Below are 20690 nucleotides of genomic sequence, written 5' to 3' on the forward strand. Positions count from 1 at the left end.
GATTAAAAACGTCTTACAGTTGATTCTTTGATCTGAATACGATTCTCAAGAGAGGACCCCACTGGCAAAAATATATACAAGTATTTGTGGAAGAGAAACGTAGATTAAGTACGGATATGGGAAAATATACAGTATATATATGATATTTTTTTTGTAACCGATAATTTTTTGTTTTTCGCTGAAATGTATTCCATGTATATATTATTTTCATTTTTTGTAATGCGTTTGTATTTCTGAAATCTTCCTCCGATTTTCTTAGATTTTTTATCTTATACGGCGGTCTATATATATATATATATATATATATATATATATATATATATATATATATATATATATATATATATATATATATATATAGATATATATATATATATATATAAGAAAAATTAAGCTCATAAAAATGAAAAATATGAAAAGTAATGAAAAAAATTAATTTAAAAAAATAGGCCTACAAGGCTGAAGTCACCAAAACTACAAATTCAGAAATACACAATAAAAATACACAATAACGAAAACTTAAAAAGGCACTTGAATTGAAATATGTAAGTTAGCGAGAAAAAAAAAGTTATTCTAATTAGTCAAATTAACTTCATGGAAAGATTCGAGGCACCGCTGTTAAAACTGGTCTTAAAAGGACTTAATTTGGAGACTCTCTGCAATACGAATTCAAAGCAAGTGGCTTTCTTTAATATCAAGCAGAATACAGCATTTCATGAAATAAAAACAAAGGATACAGGAATTCGCGTACGCTGAAATTGTGGAATTCGCGTACGCAGAAATTGTGAAGTGCGGTGTTTAAAAAAAAAAAAAAAGTATAACGTACAATATCTTCTAAAAGCAAAATGCGTGAATCAAAGTATATTCTGAAAGCAGAAAAGCATGGAAGATGCGAAGCCCAGTATTACCCTACCCCCCTCCATTCCCCCTCACAAAAAAATAAAACTCATGAAAAATGCAGCGCTAAGTCCAATAGATCTGCATATCTCCCTGTTTTGCCGTCCATCTTCTTTAACTTTTTTTTTATTTTTACCTCTCATTCTGAAAGAAATCCTTTGTAGAGGCCTAGCGAGAATCCATTACAATGTTTTAAAAAGATGATGATGATTATTATTTATGTTCTTCTAACAACTGATCTTTTTCTGTTACTTTCGAATGAACACCGTAATATTCTTTGGAAGCTTGAATCTCAAGTCAAGGGCCCCTTCGGTAGGCTTGTTCCGTATGAATAGGGTTCGTATTCTGAATAATAATAATAATAATAATAATAATAATAATAATAATAATAATAATAATAATAATAATACAAGAACAAAAAGCATGAAAAACCTAGCACCTTATAAAAACAAAAGCGCAGAGCTTACGGTACTGACACAAGAAGTAAGGAATACACTGAGTAAGAAATTCAATGACAGCTCAAAGCGGCTGCCTGGTTTTCGCAAGGACTTCTCATAACAGAGAAGCTGAAATTAAAAAAATAAATAAATAAATAAATAAAAAACAGTAAAAAAATGCACCGAAGTTTCTTCGGCGCAATCGAGTTTTCTGTACAGCGTATAATGCTGTATATGCTACTTTCAGCCACGGCCCATGAAACTTTCGGCCACTGTCCGGTGATGGCCTGTGTTGTTGGTACCTATAGCGGTGCAAGACGCACGATCATGGCCAGTTTTAACCTTAAATAAAATAAAATCTACCGGGGCTATAGGGCTGCAATTTGGTATGCTTGATGATTGGAGGGTGGGTGATCAACATACCAATTTGCAGCCCTCTAGCCTCAGTAGTTTTTAAGGTCTGAGGGCGGACAGAAAAAGTGCGGACGGACAAACAAATAGCCATCTCAGGAGTCTTCTTTTACAGAAAACTAAAACTACTATCATTGTGAGGAATTTAGGATTTGGTAGGATGCGAGAAGTATCCAGAAATTCTCAAGAAAGCCAAGGATGAAAGGACTTTCACAGGACGTCAGTAGGACTTTCATAGGACTTACACGAGTTTTTTTTCATATTATCATTCTGTCGGAATTTAGGATTTCGTAGGTGAGGATAAAAGGACTTTTATAGGACTTCTGTAAGACTTTTATGGGACTTGCACGATTTTTTTCATATCATTGTGAAGAATTTATGATTTCGTAGGATGCGAGAAGTATCTTGAAATCCTCAAGAAAGCTGAGGATGAAAGGACTTTCACACGACTTTCATAGGACTTCTGTAGGACTTTTATGGAACTTACACGATTTTTTTCATATTATCATTGTGAAGAATTTAGGATTTCGCAGGATGCGAGAAGTATCCTGAAATCCTCAAGAAAGCTGAGGATAAAAGGACTTCCACAGGACTTCTGTAGGACTTTGATAGGACTTTTGCAGCACTTACAGGAATTTTTTTCAGTGACCATATCATCATTACGAATAATTCAGGATTTCTAGGATGCGAGAAATATCCTAAAATCCTCAAGAAAGTTAAGGACAAAAGGACTTTCATAGGACTTTTATATGCCTTCTGTAGGACTGTTTCATAGGACTTTCATAGAATCTTCACAGGACTTCTAAAGGACTTACAGGATTCGCCATCTCTAAAGTTACCTCCCTGAGGTCCCACCAGGAGCGACTTGTGGAAGGACTGGCGCGCGTTGCCATGGCGACGGGCTACGGGTTGTAGAAAGTACCCAGGGGTCGAAGTGGTGTTGTTTTGTACGTCCCTTATTCTGGTTGTTGTTTGTTGTTTATGTCGTTGTTTGTTGTTATCGTTCTTAGAGTAAATTACCGGCTTAGCATCGTTCCATCTTGGGCTGTTTGATTTTTATTATTATTATGAGAAAGCGGCTTTTATAATGGGCTATAAGATATTTGTTTTCAGAAAAGGTCCTGACAATTTACTTGAATGTAACAGATTTGACAATGTATGTGTGCATGTGTGTGTATGTATATAAAATATATATATATATATATATATATATATATATATATATATATATATATATATATATATATATATATATATATATATATATATATATATATATATATATGAACTTTTGAAATTACAAAGAATTTCAGTGATTTACTCACCACCAAAATGTAATATAAAAAAAGATCATATAATTCAAGCAACAGCAGAAATACAAAAGTATATTTATACCACTAAACACCCGAATGACCACTGAAGGAGGATATTTGTTTATAAAAATCTCCCTTATATAAGAATATTTAGAATATTTGCAAAGTTCTTGAATTCAAATCGATTACTTGCCCAACCGTAACCAAATTTACAGAGGCGGTGAATCTGCTCAGGAAACTGTAGTAGCTGTGATGCGTGCGGGGAATCACGTACCAAAGTACGGGATATTGAATCACGTACTAGAGTAGTGAATGCTGGATCACGTACTAAAGTAGGGAATACTGGATCACGTACCAAAGTACGGGATATTGGATCACGTACCAAAGTACGGGATATTGAATCACGTACTAAATCATTGTGCGGGATATTGAATCACGTACTAAATTATTGTATGGGATATTGAATCACGTACTAAATCACTGTACGGGATATTGAATCACGTACTAAATCATTGTACGGGATACTGAATCACGTACTATGGCAATGAATACTGGATCACGGGCTAGAATAAGGTATACTGAATCACGTACACTAATGCACAGGATACTGAATCACGTACACTAATGTACGGGATATTGAAACACGCACAAAGGTGGCGAATACTGAATCTCGTACAAATGTACGGAATACTGAATCATGTACTAAGTTAGTGAATACTGAATCACGGACTAATGTACGGGATACTGAATCGCGTACTAAGCAGTTGCAAATAATCTGAATGAAATACAGATATATGACTTTCCCAAGGTATTATTATTTTTTTTTATTTCACCCTTGAAGCATTGCGTGCTGCCCAAGAGCCCGTGCCAGCACAAGGCTGGCTTGATCTAAAACAACAAGGACACAAGCAACAACAACAATAACATGCTTGAAGCAAAGAAAATAGGACTACAATTAAAACAAAAAAAATCAATAAGATTGTCTTTGTTCGGCCAGACCTATGCAAATTATCATTACCTCTTGAAGCTCTGACGTCTAATTAAAGCATATATCAGATTAATGAGGCAAAATCCAGACTGGTTGAAGCAACAATCAAGACCAATTGAAGCAAAAGTCCGTCACCTTAGAAAAAAACAGCCTAATTGTGGCACAAATCAAATCATCGCAGCAAAAATCAGCCCAGTTAACGCAAAAATAAGTTTAACTGGAGCAAAAAATCAGACTGTTTGAAGCGAAAATCAGACTGATTAAAGCAAAATTAGTCTAACTGAAGCACAACTCTGTCTAATTAAAGCAAAAATCAGACTAACTGAAGCAAAAATCAGCCAAATTGCAATGAAAATCAGACTAATTGAAGCAAGAGCCAGACTAATAGAAGTAAAACTCAGACTAATTACGGCAAAAAAGTCTAATTAAATCAAATATCAGACTATTCAATGCAAAAATCAGGCTAATTACACAAAAAATCAGACTAACTGAAGCAAAAATCAGTCTATTTAAACAAAAATCAGACTAATGGAAGAAAAAATTAGTCTAATGGAAGCAAAAATCAGACTAACTGACCCAGAAATATATAATGCACTTCTAACATGCAGATCGTTGTAGCTGACCTTCGCAGTTGTGACGCCAGGATAAATAATAAATCAATCAAATTTTAACAGAAGTCGGACTCCCAATAATAATAATACTAATAATAATAATAATAATAATAATAAAGACCAAAAGTCTTTATTCACGATTATTCCAATTTAGTGGGACGTCGTTAGCAATTACGCAGTTACGTTCTGAAACTGCTACTGTAATTCATTGCGTAATACATTACAGTCAAGTCCCAAATGTATTTGGGTCTTTATTACTTAATCCATTCTTGATATTAACAAATTTAATCCATCATTCATCATTCGTTTATTCACTGAACTCGCCTATAGGTCTAACACCCACCCACACCAAGTGGCCATGCGATGGTAGCTTGCTCGGGATGGTGGTGTACTTTCTCTCTCTCTCTTTCTCTCTCTCTCTCTCTGGTATCATTCTAAAGTAAGGTGACGCCATCCTGTCGCGAAAACCGTCCTTTACCCCCTTTGCCGAAAACAATGGCCCTACAAACACCCCCTTCAACTCTTTCGCTCGCTCGGAGGAGGGCGCCTCGTGGGCCTCGGATGGTCTTTGGTTATCTCGATTGGCTGGGCTTTGTTCGTAAGTCTACGGCTGGCATCTTATAATGCATGTTAGTCTTTATCCATAGGTCTACGGCTGGCATCTATATTGCGTATCAGTCTGTATCCATAGGTCTACGGCAGGCATTTATTGCATATCAAGGCCTGTATCCATAAGACTACGACAGACACCTTATACTGCACATCAGCCTGTATCCATAGGTCTACGGCTGGCATCTTATAATGCATATCAATCTTTATCCATAGGCCTACGGCTGGCATCTTCTATTGCATATTAGTCATTACACATAGGTCTACGGCTGGCATCTTCTACTGCATGTTAGTCGTTATCCATAGGTCTACGGCTGGCATCTTCTATTGCTTATCACTCTGTACCCATAGGTCTACGGCAGGCATCTATTGCATAATCAGTCTGTACCCATAGGTCTACAACAGGCACCTTTATACTGCATATCAGTCTGTATCCTAAGTCTACGGCCGGCATCTATTGCATATCAGGATCTGTGTCCATAGGTCTACGGCAGGCGTCTTCTATTGTAATAGCAGCCCTCGCCATGCTTACTGGCTTACTTTAAGTAACTTGAAGTTCATTTAAAACTAACGTTTAGACCGTCGTCGAAAAGTATAGCCGGTTGGAGACGTATCATTGCGTCATATATTTAAACTATTGGTATACCCAAGGTCCTTTAAATATACCCTGAATGTATTTGAAGGAACTTGGGTATACCTCTGGCAGAAAAATAACGTCCGACACTTTCCCACGCAGCTCTGGAACGCTCCGAGCTAACGTGCCATTCTTGACGTTCTGGTATTTAGACTAAACATGTCCTATGGTGAATACAGGCAAAAAAAATCAAGATAATTTCAGAAGGATAGCTCAGGACAAATATCTAAATTCTGTACGTCAAAATATAAAGAATGATTGCGCAAAAACCCCTGACTATTAAAAAATATAGTAGTTAATGTTATTCACGCGTCTTCAAAATGTTTATTGACTGTTGATACCAATCATAAACTGATATTCTTCACTATACGTTGCAGAAGGCTGATTTTGCTCTGTCCAGCCTGGAAATCGGAGGTCACTTCCCATTATTCATGTACATAGACCATGACATATTTACATAAATAAATTTAGTAATTAAAATATATTCACTACATTGCAATTTTCACTATCCATCTAAATATGTTTTTAAATAACAAACATATCGGCTCGTGAATGCTTTTTGAACGGAAGTTTTAAATCGTATTTTATTTAAGTTGAAAGTATTGACCATTCTACTTTTTACCCAATTAAGTAGGCTACTTATCAATCCTAAGTATCTTCCCATCCATATCTCTGCTTAGATTCGTCGAGAGTCTGTTTAATGGTAATTTTTTTTTTAAAACCTCAGAAGACTAATGTAAGCAAAAGTGGATTACAGTGAAATCGCCAAAACTCAAACATGGCGTGAAATTGCATTATATAACTTCACCCCAACAATTTCACGAGGTGTCTACTCTTTTAGATTGTGTTTCAGATTAAGGCAGCACAAACTGTAAAACATTTAGTTGAAAGATCAGTGGTCGCAGAGCAAAATCAAACGAATTTCGTGGACAAGTAAGAGGAATCTAACTTCAAGTTGGGATACCAGCACCACAAATCTTTGCGCAGCGTTCAGAGATCAGTAAACAAAGTAGCTACAAGCTCAGAGAACAGTGATAATACCGTTACTATGACTACTATAAAATGACTAAACTGATATTAGTACCACATGGTTATGATGATGATGATAATAATAATAATAATAATCAACCTTTTCAAAGCTAGGCCTAACCAGATAAAACGATAAGAAAACTCCGCCATCAAAGTAACTGGTAGTTGGGAGAACAGTAACTATGCGGCTTGTGAGAGTATTTCAAAATGACTAAAGCAATATTAATACCACGTAATTATGATAGTAATGTTTATTAACCTTCTTTTTGAAAATTAGACCTAACCAGACAAAACGCCAAGAAGCCTTCGCCATCAACAGGCTGCATTCAGTAGGCCTATAACGAATCAGCACTGATTTTTGTTTTCCTCACTGTCCAGGACCACCAAGTGTACAGAGACGGGTGAAAATGGACAGGAGGAAGGAACAGAGAGAAGACAAAGACCAAAGGAGAAGGAGAAACGTGTTGCCTAAGGGAGCAGCATCCTGTGAGAGAGAGAGAGAGCTCCCAGAGAAATGGCTGACTTCGACTCTACAACCAAATGGGTTGTTTTTTTTTTTTTTGTCTCTTTTTGCCGTAGGAATTTTTTGTTGTAAGGTTCATTCGTTGTTATAGAAGCTTACGGTGACGACAGAACCATCATCAGTCATTATCGATATCATCGGATGATCATACCACTGACGTCATCATTGTGACATTCTTCTGATAGTAGGCGTTTCAGCAGTGCTTAGCTGTATAATGAATATAATATATATATATATATATATATATATATATATATATATATATATATATATATATATATATATATATATATATATATATATATATGGCGGTCACCCACACAAAAACTAACCAGACTCGACGACGCTTAACTTCGTAATAGATAAATATAGATAGAGAGATAGACAGATAGATAGATAGGTATCCCAAAAAGAATTTCAACATGCTGATAAAATTCCCTCTGGAAAGAACGCACGAGAAAAGAGACCGACTGACTGATTTTCTAATTATTCTGGCGTCGCAAAATGCTCTGTTTGAAGACAGCCATTTCCCTAGAGAAGGCTTAATGCGCAGTTATTAACTGAGTGGCCTTCACCTACAATATGCCTAGCTCATCAATCAATTACAAATTAAGGGACGAATTAGTAAAATAAGCTGAAAAAAACTGGTGTAGTGAAACGAGACGTGTACTGCCCGTAGACTTTCACGGGATAATTACCCTTTATTGAAGGATGGAGAAATATCTTTTTATATTAAAGAGAGATTATTAGCGAAGATTAACAGACTTTGAGAGAGAGAGAGAGAGAGAGAGAGAGAGAGAGAGAGAGAGAGAGAGAGACAATAACCAGTATAAGAAAGAGTGTAATACTGAAGAAAGAAAATGAATTACGTACCCGTTGGTCAATAGACCCTGTTGGCTCCCAATTAGGGTGATAAATATCTGTGATAATCAGAAGGATGAGTTTACCTGACAACAACAATATATATATATATATATATATATATATATATATATATATATATATATATATATATATATATATATATATATATATATATATATATATATATATATATATATATATATATATATATAAGGGGTGACTTTCACCCAGGGTGATAGAACCTCCCCAGCCCACTACCTCCTAAATGCACTCCACCACCCACCTCCCACCCACTCCCTATAAGCTCCGCCACCCCAATCCTCGAAGCTGAAGCCGGCAGAGGCGCCCATAGAGACGAGGACCACCTGCCATTCCGCCTAAAATTAGCGTCTGATGACCTGACCGTTGCTGGTTGTTGTTTGCGCCGACAACATCGAGGAACCATCTCGCCCCCCACCATCATCTCCTTCACCAAAGGCCTTTCACACCCCCTCCCCTTTGCTTCCCAAACTCCCAGAAACCCATTCGTCTTATCAGGACCGCCCCCCACCTCTCACACAAATACCCCTTCTTCGTATCAGAACCTGTGGGAGGGGAGAAGGGGAAGGGGAGGTGAGAAAGAAGGGGAGGTGAGAAAGAAGGGTAGGGGGAGAGAAGGGTAGTAGATTGGGGAAGGGGAAGGAGAGGGAATGGTAGGGGGAGATGGAGGGAGAGGGAGAGATGGGTAGGGGAGGAGGAGGGGAGAGAAAAGGGTAGGGAGGGGGAGGAAGGGGAGAGGGGAGGAGGGGAGAGAGAAGGTTAGGGGAGGGGAGCGGGGGAGGGAAGGAGAGAAGGGTAGGGGAGGAGAGGAAGGAAGAGAGAAGGGCTGGGGGGGTGAGAAGGGCTAGGGAGGGGGAGGGAGAGAAGGGCAGGGGAAGTGGAAGATGTAGGGAGGGAAGGTGAGAAAGAATGGTAGGGGAAGGGAAAGGAAGGGGATAGATAAGGGTAGGGGAAGGAGAGAGAAGGTAGGGGAAGGGAAAAAGAAGGGGGATAGATATGGGTAGGGGAAGAGAGAAAGGTAGGGGAGAGAGAGAGAGAGAGAGGAGGGAAGGGGGTAAGGGGGGGACGGGGACCCATCCGTATCTTAGGTTCATTGTGCCTCCGCTGACCGTGTCATCTGATCCGGACAGAGCTAATCTCGAGATATCGGGGCGTCTTAGGTCAACCCTGGCGTCACACGCACGCACACACACACAAAAACACACGACGCTCAGAGTTCCAAATTCTCACGGACAACTTTCTCTTAGTTATTTTCCGTCAGAGAGTTTTTTTTTTTTACTTACGTAGTAAGAGACATTTCTGTAACGTGTTCTTTAATTTGTATTTGCATGTCAATTTTTATTATAAGTATAATTTTGCATAATAGTCCGGACATTCCGAGAGTTATCCGGATCTCCTGAGGGGAGAATGAAAGATTACGTTCTATTTATGAAATCCTAATGGGAGGTTGTTTTCACAGTACTGGAATTCCTCCCCTTATCTTATCTTTGCGTCACGGGTTAAAAATGTCTCCTCTTTCCAGGCGTTTCTCTACAAAGGTAACTTTTAGAGTCATCAGGTTTTCTGATGATGTTTACTAATAATAATGGTAGCTTTTCATATAAAATTATGGCACAAAAATGGCTGTACTATTCTGCACATATAATCACATCCCGAACATTGAGGTATTGGTATGTGGTCTTATAATAATAATAATAATAATAATAATAATAATAATAATAATAATAATAATAATAATTTCATTAAACATTACTCTATATCACTGAGTACAATGAAGACAAACACGTTTGTCTGCAGTATAAAAAAAAATTGATAATTTCTTTAGCTTAATAATAGTATAACATACAATCTTCTACCGCTTTTATTTCCTAGTAAAAAAAATAACCAACCATTTTAGAAAAGGGAACTGAAGAACAATAAAAGAAAACCATTTAAGAAAAAGTTGTTGATGCCACGGAGCCACAGACGAAGGTTTCTGTAAACAAAAGTTCACTTAATACGCACTTTCCTGCGGCACCCCCCGCCCCCCCGCTCGGCTCCACTCTTCCCCACCGTCCAAATACCCATCTAAGGACCCCCCGCCCCCCACCACCCACCTTCTCCTCTTCTTCTCCCAGATACGGCCAGATAATCCGAGTACTTGTAACGTTAACGACCGGGCGAAGCAGGTATCCGCGAAAGGGTTAGGACTGCATGGCGTGGGGTCCCTCTGGGTTTCTTGTGGGGTCCCTCTGGGTTTCGTGCGGGGTCCCCTTCTGTTCCCCGTGGGTTCCCTGAGTAAGGTCCTCGCTTGGAAGGGGGATCGGGCAAGGGCCTCCCCCCCCCGCGCCCCCCCTGCTGTTTCCTGTGAAATGAGGCTCAGCCTCTGCAGGGGGTGAGTCCAGCGATATTTGCTTTCAGCTCCTAATGTGTTCTTCCCGGGGAGTGTTAATTGGCAAATGTTGGTGCCATATCGAAAACAAACTTTTTTTTGAAAATAAGTTTTTTTTAGCAAATCAGGAGCGATATTCGCTCAAAGATGCGCCGCGATTAAAAGCTTCAAGGTAAAAGATAAAAATAAAAATAAGCTTAAACTTTTTTTAACAGTTAAATTAAGAGAGAGATATATATATTTGGGCAAAGAAGCACAGAGATTAAAAATAAAACCTTCAAAGAACAAATAAAAAACTAAAGATAAAAAAATGCTTAAGATGAAAAATAAGTAGTGCTATGGTTACCAATAAGGTCAGGACGTGACGTAGAAGCGCAAATCTCTCTCTCTCTCTCCCTCACTCACTCACTCTCTCTCTCTCTTCTTAGGCGCGAGTAAGGCGAAATGGGAGGACGTTCTGTCAATAACAAACTCTCATGCCGGCAGGCATTTGCGATCTCAGTCCAGATTAAATCAAACAAATAAGTGATTCTAAGAGATAATAAAAAAACGTTTAAAAAAATAAGTTAGGAAAAAAGTTAAAGATAATTGAATTTTACCTTGCAATTTGGGGATAGAGATTTAACAAAAGCATTTGTATAAAAATAAATGACGGGTCTAAAATAAGCCGCCGCTAACTCATGACTGAGGCACTAAAATATATATATATATATATATATATATATATATATATATATATATATATATATATATATATATATATATATATATATATATATATATATATATATATATATATATATATATATATATATACTCTATCAGTATGTAATTCTCCTCCTGAGACACTCTCTCCCCGTCTGTCTTGTCTAGTGTCTCTCTCACACTCTCCCGTATCTTTCTCTCCCGGTCCGTCTGTCAGTCTATTCTCTCTCACACTCCCTCTCTCGCACACTCTCTCTCCCGGTCCGTCTGTCAGTCTATTCTCTCACACACTCTCTCCCGGTCCGTCTGTCGGTCTATTTCTCTCACACTCCCTCTCTCGCACACTCTCTCCCGGTCCGTCTGTCAGTCTATTCTCTCTCACACTCCCTCTCTCGCACACTCTCTCTCCCGGTCCGTCTGTCAGTCTATTCTCTCACACTCCTCTCTCGCACACTCTCTCTCCCGGTCCGTCTGTCAGTCTATTCTCTCTCACACACTCTCTCTCCCGGTCCGTCTGTCAGTCTATTCTCTCTCACACACTCTCTCTCCCGGTCCGTCTGTCAGTCTATTCTCTCTCACACTCCCTCTCTCGCACACTCTCTCTCCCGGTCCGTCTGTCAGTCTATTCTCTCTCACACTCCCTCTCGCACACTCTCTCCCGGTCCGTCTGTCAGTCTATTCTCTCTCACACTCCCTCTCTCGCACACTCTCTCTCCCGGTCCGTCTGTCAGCCTATTCTCTCTCTCTCTCTTTCTCACACACTCACTCTCTCGCACTCTCACTCTCCCCGTCCGTCTGTCTCCTGTATATTCTCTCTCTCTCTCTCTCTCGCACTCTCACTCTCCCCGTATCTTTCTCTCCCGGTCCGTGTCTTCTGTCTAGTCTCTCTCTCTCTCACACTCTCACTCTCCCCGGTCCGTGTCTTCTGTCTAGTCTCTCTCTCACACACTCTCTCTCTCGCACTCTCACTCTCCCCGTATCTTTCTCTCCCGGTCCGTGTCTTCTGTCTAGTCTCTCTCTCTCTCACACTCTCTCTCCCCGGTCCGTGTCTTCTGTCTAGTCTCTCTCTCACACACACTCTCTCTCTCTCTCTCTCTCGCACTCTCACTCTCCCCGTCCGTCCATCTTCTCTCTCACATTCTCCCTCGACAAACAAGCGCCATCCCGTAACGACTTATTTTCGCCGGGGATAACGGCGGGGCTCTTAACCCGGTTCTTTGTCCCCGAAATATCTCCCCGACTGGGCCCGGTTGGAAAGTAGGTAACTCGTCCACCAGAAAGGGTTATAGGAGCGGGGGTCCGTCCGCCCCCAGCCGGCCCGCCGCCCCCCCCCCCCTTCACCCGGGAGTAACAGCAGTAGTCCTCCAAGTTGGATAAACAGGTAACGCCGAGTAACTTAGGGTTAGCTTTGTCTTGTCCTGGGGTGGGGGATAGGGGAGGGGAGGGTTTTTTTTTGCTGGGAGGGGTTAGGATTGGGGTGATTGGGGATGGGGTTGTCGGGTAGGGGTGGGGGTGATTGGGGATGAGGGTTGTCGAGGAAGGGGAAGGGGATGATGGGAAGGGGGTGATGGGAAGGGGGATTTGCTGAGGAAGGGCCGATGGGAAGGGGTAGTCAAGGAAAGGGTAGGGGTGATGAAGGGGTTGGGAGGGGGTGATGGAAGGATGATGGGAGGGGGTGATGGGAAGGGGGTGATGGAAGGAGTGATGGGAAGGGGGTGAGGAAAGGGGGTGATTGGCCGAGGAAGGTGGATGGGTGATTGTGCCAGGTGGTTATCAAGGAAGGGGTGAGGGTTACTGAGGATGGGGTGATGGGAAGGGGGCTGCTGAGAAAGGGGCGGGGTGATGGAAGGGGGTTGCTAAAGAATGGGTGAGGGTGATGGGAAGGGGGTTACCAAAATGGGTGGGGTGATGGGAAGGGGGGCCATAGAATAGGCGGGGGGGTGATGGGAAGGAGGTTCCTGAAGAATGGTGGGGGTTACTGAGGAAGGTGGGGTAATGGGAAGGGGGTTGCTGAAGAATGGGGGTAATAGGAAGGGGGAAGAAGGGGCTCCTAAAGAATGGGTTGTGGTGATGGGAAGGGGGCTGCCCTGCCGAAGAATGGGTGGGGGGGGGGGTTAATTGGGGGGCGAGGGTGAGGGAGAATACGATCCGCTTGATGGCGTCGTCTCCGAAGGAAGGATGTTGTTTTCCTGATCGAGAGATTTCTCCCTTTTTTGTTATCTGGTTGAAGATCTGGCGTCGCTTCTACCGCGCCGGTTAAGGCTATTTTCTTTCGCAGCAGATCATTTAGAGAGAGGGAATTAAACACTAACTAATCTTTATTCGTTTGTTAAAGCTTATAATTCAAAGCTTATGTAAATGATCTGGATCTACGTATCAGCGTGGCCACTAAATTTTTGCATAATTTTGATAATTGAAAATTATCAGGACTATACAAAAATTTTGCCTGACATTTAAATTGGCAAAATTCAATTGAGTGGAGTGAACAACAGTCCAGATCATGTAGGCCTATAAAATTTCACTGGCGCCATAAGCTAGACCGATTAATGATTATTTCCAATTCCATAAAATTAGAGAAAATTATCACCTACATTTCACAACCAGAACCGTCAAGATACTGGAATAAGGAGCCTATATATTTATGAAGAACCTTATATTTAAAACTGTAGGGTTGGGAATAAGTAGCCTATATATTTATGAAGAACCTTATATTTAAAACTGTAGGCCAACCGTTTCTTTGTATAACGAAAGCTGTGGAAATAAGGAATTTTTCCTTTTTTTTAAATAATTTGAAAGCTCTTACAACCCTCTTATTGTGCAATATCTTCAATTGGTTCAATATCTTCAATATTCTCTGGTATCAAAAGTTGTTGAAACAAAGGCCATTATACACGACTGACTGTAGTCTTTAGACGAGGTTTTGCGCCGCAGTCCACAAGAACGGTCAAGGGAGCTGACAGTTCAACCGAGCGCGCAAAGATGGCTTTGGTCAGCTTTGTTAACTGATTTTCAATAACATTAAAACTGCACTTTATAGTCATGAATCTGAGCCGATACGCGTACTTATAAAGAACTGCGTTTTATGTTCATGAACTCGAGTAGATACATGTACCAACACAGTAGTCATATTTAATAATCTTAGTCGCATAATTACTAGCCAATTTATAATACTGACGATCCCATCTCGCTTTTGATTGGCAGATGTATTGTGAGGGTAAAGAGCAAATGAAACTTCTTTTTATATATTTCTAAATTACCGAACTATACCAACGGTCGCACAGCCTCCAACGCCCTCCTGTCACTGTCTTGAGAACTGAACAGCGCTCGGTGCTTTTACAAAACAGCCTGCTGTACATTCTTACAGTTTTATAGGGTAATCAAGAATAAACACGCGGAATATTTTTATTTCTCATGATATATGCACACTACTATACAGACAAGACAAGATGCTTCATAGTTACACCAAAGGCAAACAAGCTGTTCTAAGTTTGTGCGGTAGTACTACCACGTGGTCTGTCATTGTGTGTGTAGACCTCGATTTTGGATGGGTGATTTTTTTTTTTTTGGCTACGAATTTATTCAGGCAAAATTTTGTAAGGCAAAAGTTCATAGGGGGAAATTGTTCAGGCCGAATTTCCAGGACGATTAAAAAAGAAATAAAGATTATTGGTATTCCTATTTGCACTAGTCCTGGCTAAGATTTTGGAAACATATTGTTACATCACTATGAATTCAATTTTATATGCAGAAAACTCCAACAAAGTATATGTTCAAACTTTTTTTTTTTTAAGCCAAAACAGGATTTTGGACATCTCGATTTAACTGCTGTGTCACAAGATTGTATGATATACTCAAAGATTTCTGCTGTCAAATGGCTTTTTTTTTTTTTTTTTTTTTGTCTCGAAGAATTCTTCAAGTCACCTCGTTTTCAGTTCGCATCGAGTAAAAAAGACAAACTTAAAAAACAACGATATAATCAGATTACGACAAAACCTTAAATTATATTTTGCGAATATCTTTTGTTCAAGCCCTGATCTTCACAAAATTAATTTCACTGTGATGACAAAAACGATATCCTTTTTGGCGGGTTCAATCCCAGAATTCTAAGCGTCAAGAAAATTGAGAGTAATAAAAATTTCACCTCACGAATTTTTGCCATCGAAAATTTTTGGGGCATAAATTCTTATCTAAGATTTTCGCCCACGGGAATATTTTCCAATACAAAAATACGCCGTAGGTTAAACACCAAAGCAAAATTCAGGTTTACATAGAGTGAAAAACACCACGTGCTAGTACTAACAAGTAAGCTATAAAACAGCTGGTCCGTCTTTGAATAAAATAGACTATATTATTATTATTATTATTATTATTCGGAAGACGAATCCTATTTATATGGTACAAGCCCACAGCGGCCATTGCTTACCTGAAATTCAAGCTTCCAAAAAATATGGTTTTCATCAGAAAAAAATTACAGAAGATAACTGAGTTATTAGCAGAGAAAAAAAAAATAAATTAACAAATGAATAAAGATAAAAATTTTAGCAAATCATAAAATACACAGAGGACAGCTTTAAGGTAGTAATGCATTGTATCTTCCCTTGAATTTTGAGGTTCCAACTGTACACCATCGTCAGGGATTCTGTTCCAAGGTCCAACGGCGTGAATGACCACCCCTTTACTAAGTACACAGAATACCAGCACCACTTCCCCATTAATTTATACGTGACTTACCAAGTTATTTCAAACGATTAGCCTAAAGATTTTCTGTTCGTTACAATGTTCAAACGATATCTTACATTCCCTTACGCTTCTTTATTTAAACCTAGGTCTTCGGAATTGGCAATGCAAGGAAAAATGTTTCAAACTTACGAAGTCCTGATGAAGTCTTGAGTTTATTTAAGGTTATCAAGATTTTTTGACTATATTATGAATTATATATATATATATATATATATATATATATAATATATAAATATATATATAAATATATTATATATATATACACACACACACATATATATATATATATATATATATATATATATATATATATATATATATATATATATATATCTCCAAAAGTTTAACTTCACATATCTTCTTATGATAGTGACATCATCGTACATTACAAAGGTTAGCGTACATTATCGATAACTCTGGACCTAGATAACGTACAGAAGTCTTAAATACGACAGAATGTTTGTAAATACATCTGATAATGGTAAGTTTATGACGCGTTATCTCGAAGCTTACTCAGAATGATAAGCCACCGTTGGTATGGAAGGATTGAGTCGGTATTGTATTTTCATAGACTAATTAAGACACGTTACGCTATGAATAATAATATATTGAAGCACGGGAAGCTTATTATTTTATATATATATATATATATATATATATATATATATATATATATACATATACATATATATATATATATAAATATGATCATATGCGTATAAGCCTTTGTTTGCTTGATAGGACATATCCGTTTGTGAATTCATACGTTATCTAAATAATTCTCGTAGTAGGCCTATACGTGACCAACAAAACAGCAATTTCCATGTTTGTTTTCGCACCTACGAACCGAAAAATTAAACAGTAAAACACTCAAAAACAAGGGGGCAGGGGAAGGGGTTGAAGAATACTGCCCCTCGTTAATCTCGGGTACCTAGGGTCAACGGGGGTAGGCCGTAGACCTACCAGATCGAATCGGCAATACCCATGGGTGCAGCGCAGCTTCGAAAACAATGGATCACGACAAACCCCGTTTTCTCATCACCTTGTATGCAGATTTCAATACATTTCGTATTTTTAAGACACAGGAGAGTCTTGCTCAGGTGTTCAAACATTGTAAGAGATAAAAAAGAGGAAAATGCTGGTCAGTTTCCTTAGTAATCATCGGAGTTTGCTATAACAAATGTGATGAAAGATAAGTAGTGATAAAAGTCCTCAACGGATGGCGCTGAGCGTCAGCCCCGGTTAGACGTCTCCAAAATGACGTTTGATTTCGCTAAACCGACTTTGCATTTACATTTAAATTCCATTATTCATCGCTGTTCAAATACAATTACATTTCCTAACCTAAAATGTGACACGAAAAGTGAAGAAACACACACTACTGTGATCTAACAGAATTATTAATTTAAACAAAACACTTCTCCAAATCAAATCAACGTATTCGGACACAAAAGACAAGTCGTTTGAAATTTGAAATGACTTTGCCTCGCAGGGTGTCAAACGCTAGACCGAATCAATTCAATGGTTCTCTTTTTCCAAAATGGACTGGACATTTTCGTTACGAAGCGTACCCTGGCGAAGTTTAATCTTACTGTAAACATATTTGTGCCCGAGGGTAAAGCCAATCGGGCAAATAAGATATATAATGTCAAGCACAACAATTCTCACAGGTGTACACACACACACACACACACACACAACCACGTGACACCCACCATCTTTTCAGACAAAAGTCATTATCCAAGATACAAAAGTTCTGAATATTTACGCATATAAGACATACAAACATGTATGCCACGAAATAATAATAATAATAATAATAATATAATAATAATAATACGCTTGTCGACCATTCCTAATTCAATGTCATCATAATAGTGTATAATCAGTTTAATCATGAAAGCACGCATGCAAAATCTTTAAATTACAGTAATAATAATAATAATAATAATAATAATAATAATAATAATAATAATAATAATAATAATAATAATGGCTAAAAAATTCACAATCTCGTGAAAAACAGTTTGTATAATAAAAAATCCACAAATATATAGTAAACTGTACTGCTTTGTAAAAGACAAAAGCTGTTGTCTTTTACATAGAGACAGTTTACTATGTAATTGTGGATTTTGATTACACAATAATAATAATAAACAGCAAGGCCTGATATATAATAATAATAATAATAATCAGCAAGTCCTGATATATATTAAGATAAAATAACGCAAATTCAATTACAAAGATCAGGCGATACTACAACATCATAACCGGTTCTCGAGCCGCGGAGTGGTTCAGAAAGCGCAGCGCGTTGGGGCATCGTAAGAGCCATTTAAGAAAACTGACCAGGGCTGACCTTTGTTTATCTCACTTCCAGTTTTAACGGACCGGAAATTCCATCCTCTCTCTCTCTCTCCCCTTGTTTCCCTTAGAAGGAAAAAACACGGCAGTTAAAAAGGAATCCTCTCTCTCTCGAGAAGAAAAATAACACAGTCGTAAAGAGGTGTGTGAGAAAGCAAACATAACATTTGCTTTACTTAGAGAAAAAGGGAGCGAGAGAGAGAGAGGGAGTGTGAAAAGTTGAGAAAATAACACGTTTGCTTTCCTTAGAAAAATAATGAGAGAGAGCGTAAAATGGAGTGAGAATATAACATTTCCTTTCCTTAGAGAAAAAATTACACAGAGTGCGTAAAACGGTTAATATATAAAATATGCTTTACTTAGAAAAAATAAGAGAGAATAAGAGTCGTATGAAAGGAGTGAGACAAAGAGAGAGAGATGACATTCATCCCAGTTGCTGCTTGCAATACACAAGTAAAATAACCTTTTATAAAAAGCAAATTCACTGTATTAATACAACGCCGTATAATTATACACCATTCCTCTACAGCCTCAAAAACAACTTACTTCAACCAGTCGCAGTATAATATCAAATTCTGCATTGACTTCAAAGTTAGCCATTCGACAACCACGTTACTTTAGCACAACAACAAATAACGAAAAGGACTACAAACAGCATTAGGGGAGAAAAATAAACCAATAAACAGACGGAAAGCAAAGACATTGTCCTGCGAATCGCCGGCTACCGACGGCCTCCCACGCGGCTACCCCTTTAGGAGTCGTGACGTCAGAAGCGTCACCTCTCCAATCCTTTCCAATCCACCAACAGCGCTGATGGTTCTAAGATCCGAGTTGGTTAGTTAGAGGCTGATTTTACTTTAGTCCTGCCTCTAATAAAGAAAAGGCCAAGAGAGTTTGAGGAATCAAAGGGAAAATAGTCCTAGTTAAGCGATTCATGCGTTTCCAGCATCTGATGTTATGCTACGAATCTGAGCCGAGCGCCGCCATCCGTACTTTGATAAAGGTCTTATCGGGACGATACCCTTACTGGAAGAAATGAACCTGATAGCATCTGGATAAATAAACGCTGATGGTATCTCGTAGCACCTCGACAATAACACGAAAATAAACCGTAAATGAGGCATTGGCACCTCCTTCCCGCCAACCAACAACGGTCGCCGCTCGAGAGGCAAAGAAATTTGAATCGGCGCCCGGCAGGAATGATCAGATTCATCGACACTCTTGATCAGGGCGAGATTCGTTCTTTTATCGTTATCAACTCTTATACGACAAAAACACGTCTTATTCTTTAACATACGATCTTATTTTTAGACGCCATTTAATGCACTGCATTCTTGACGTAGATACTACAAACATGAGACTATAGATGGACGCTCAAACACTCCATTCAGCCTTCTCAAACATGGGGCTCCGCGGGTTCTCCTCCAACACAAAGGTCTACCTTCGGTACTCTCTTGGCCCTATTTGACAGGTCACATTAAAGGTCGGTCGTTGACCGCAGTCAAGGACATATAGAAGACAAATATAATAAGGAATATAATAAGGCCAGGCTCAGATTTTCCGATTACCAAAATTTTTTCCCACAATATCCAGTAAATGAGATCTTAGAATTTCACACTTCGTTAAGTACGATTCACCACGCTGTAAATTATAAGATTTACGTTATATATGCAAATAAAGAGTTAATTATAATAATTAAAGATTATGACATGAATACATTTGCTAATGCCTGCAAGAAAATGTACATACTAAATTTATAGACGGGATGAATATAATTAAGAATTTTTTCAGCGATTGAAAAAGTTTATCCAAATTTCTCACAATACTAGCGAGTGGGTCTGCTCCGTTTCCTCTAACTTGTCACAATGTACATTGCCAAACACTCATCCAACTTACATCTTTATATATAAACATCCATTAAATATATTTTTTCGAAACACAGAAAACGGAAATTCGACCAAAAAAATTTAACTCCAAAACATAGAAATCGGAATTTGTTTCCAAAGTTCAGCTTTTAACCTATTTATAACCTAATTAAAAATAACAAAATTACAATATTTACATTATTTCAACAATTAAAATTAATACATTCGAGAGAAGCAAAATGTTAACTTTTTAGAATCGGCAGATCGTAAAATTTGATACCGCCTTACACCTT

The sequence above is a fragment of the Macrobrachium rosenbergii genome, chromosome 30, assembly GCF_040412425.1.
Source record: "Macrobrachium rosenbergii isolate ZJJX-2024 chromosome 30, ASM4041242v1, whole genome shotgun sequence".
NCBI lineage: Eukaryota > Metazoa > Arthropoda > Malacostraca > Decapoda > Palaemonidae > Macrobrachium > Macrobrachium rosenbergii.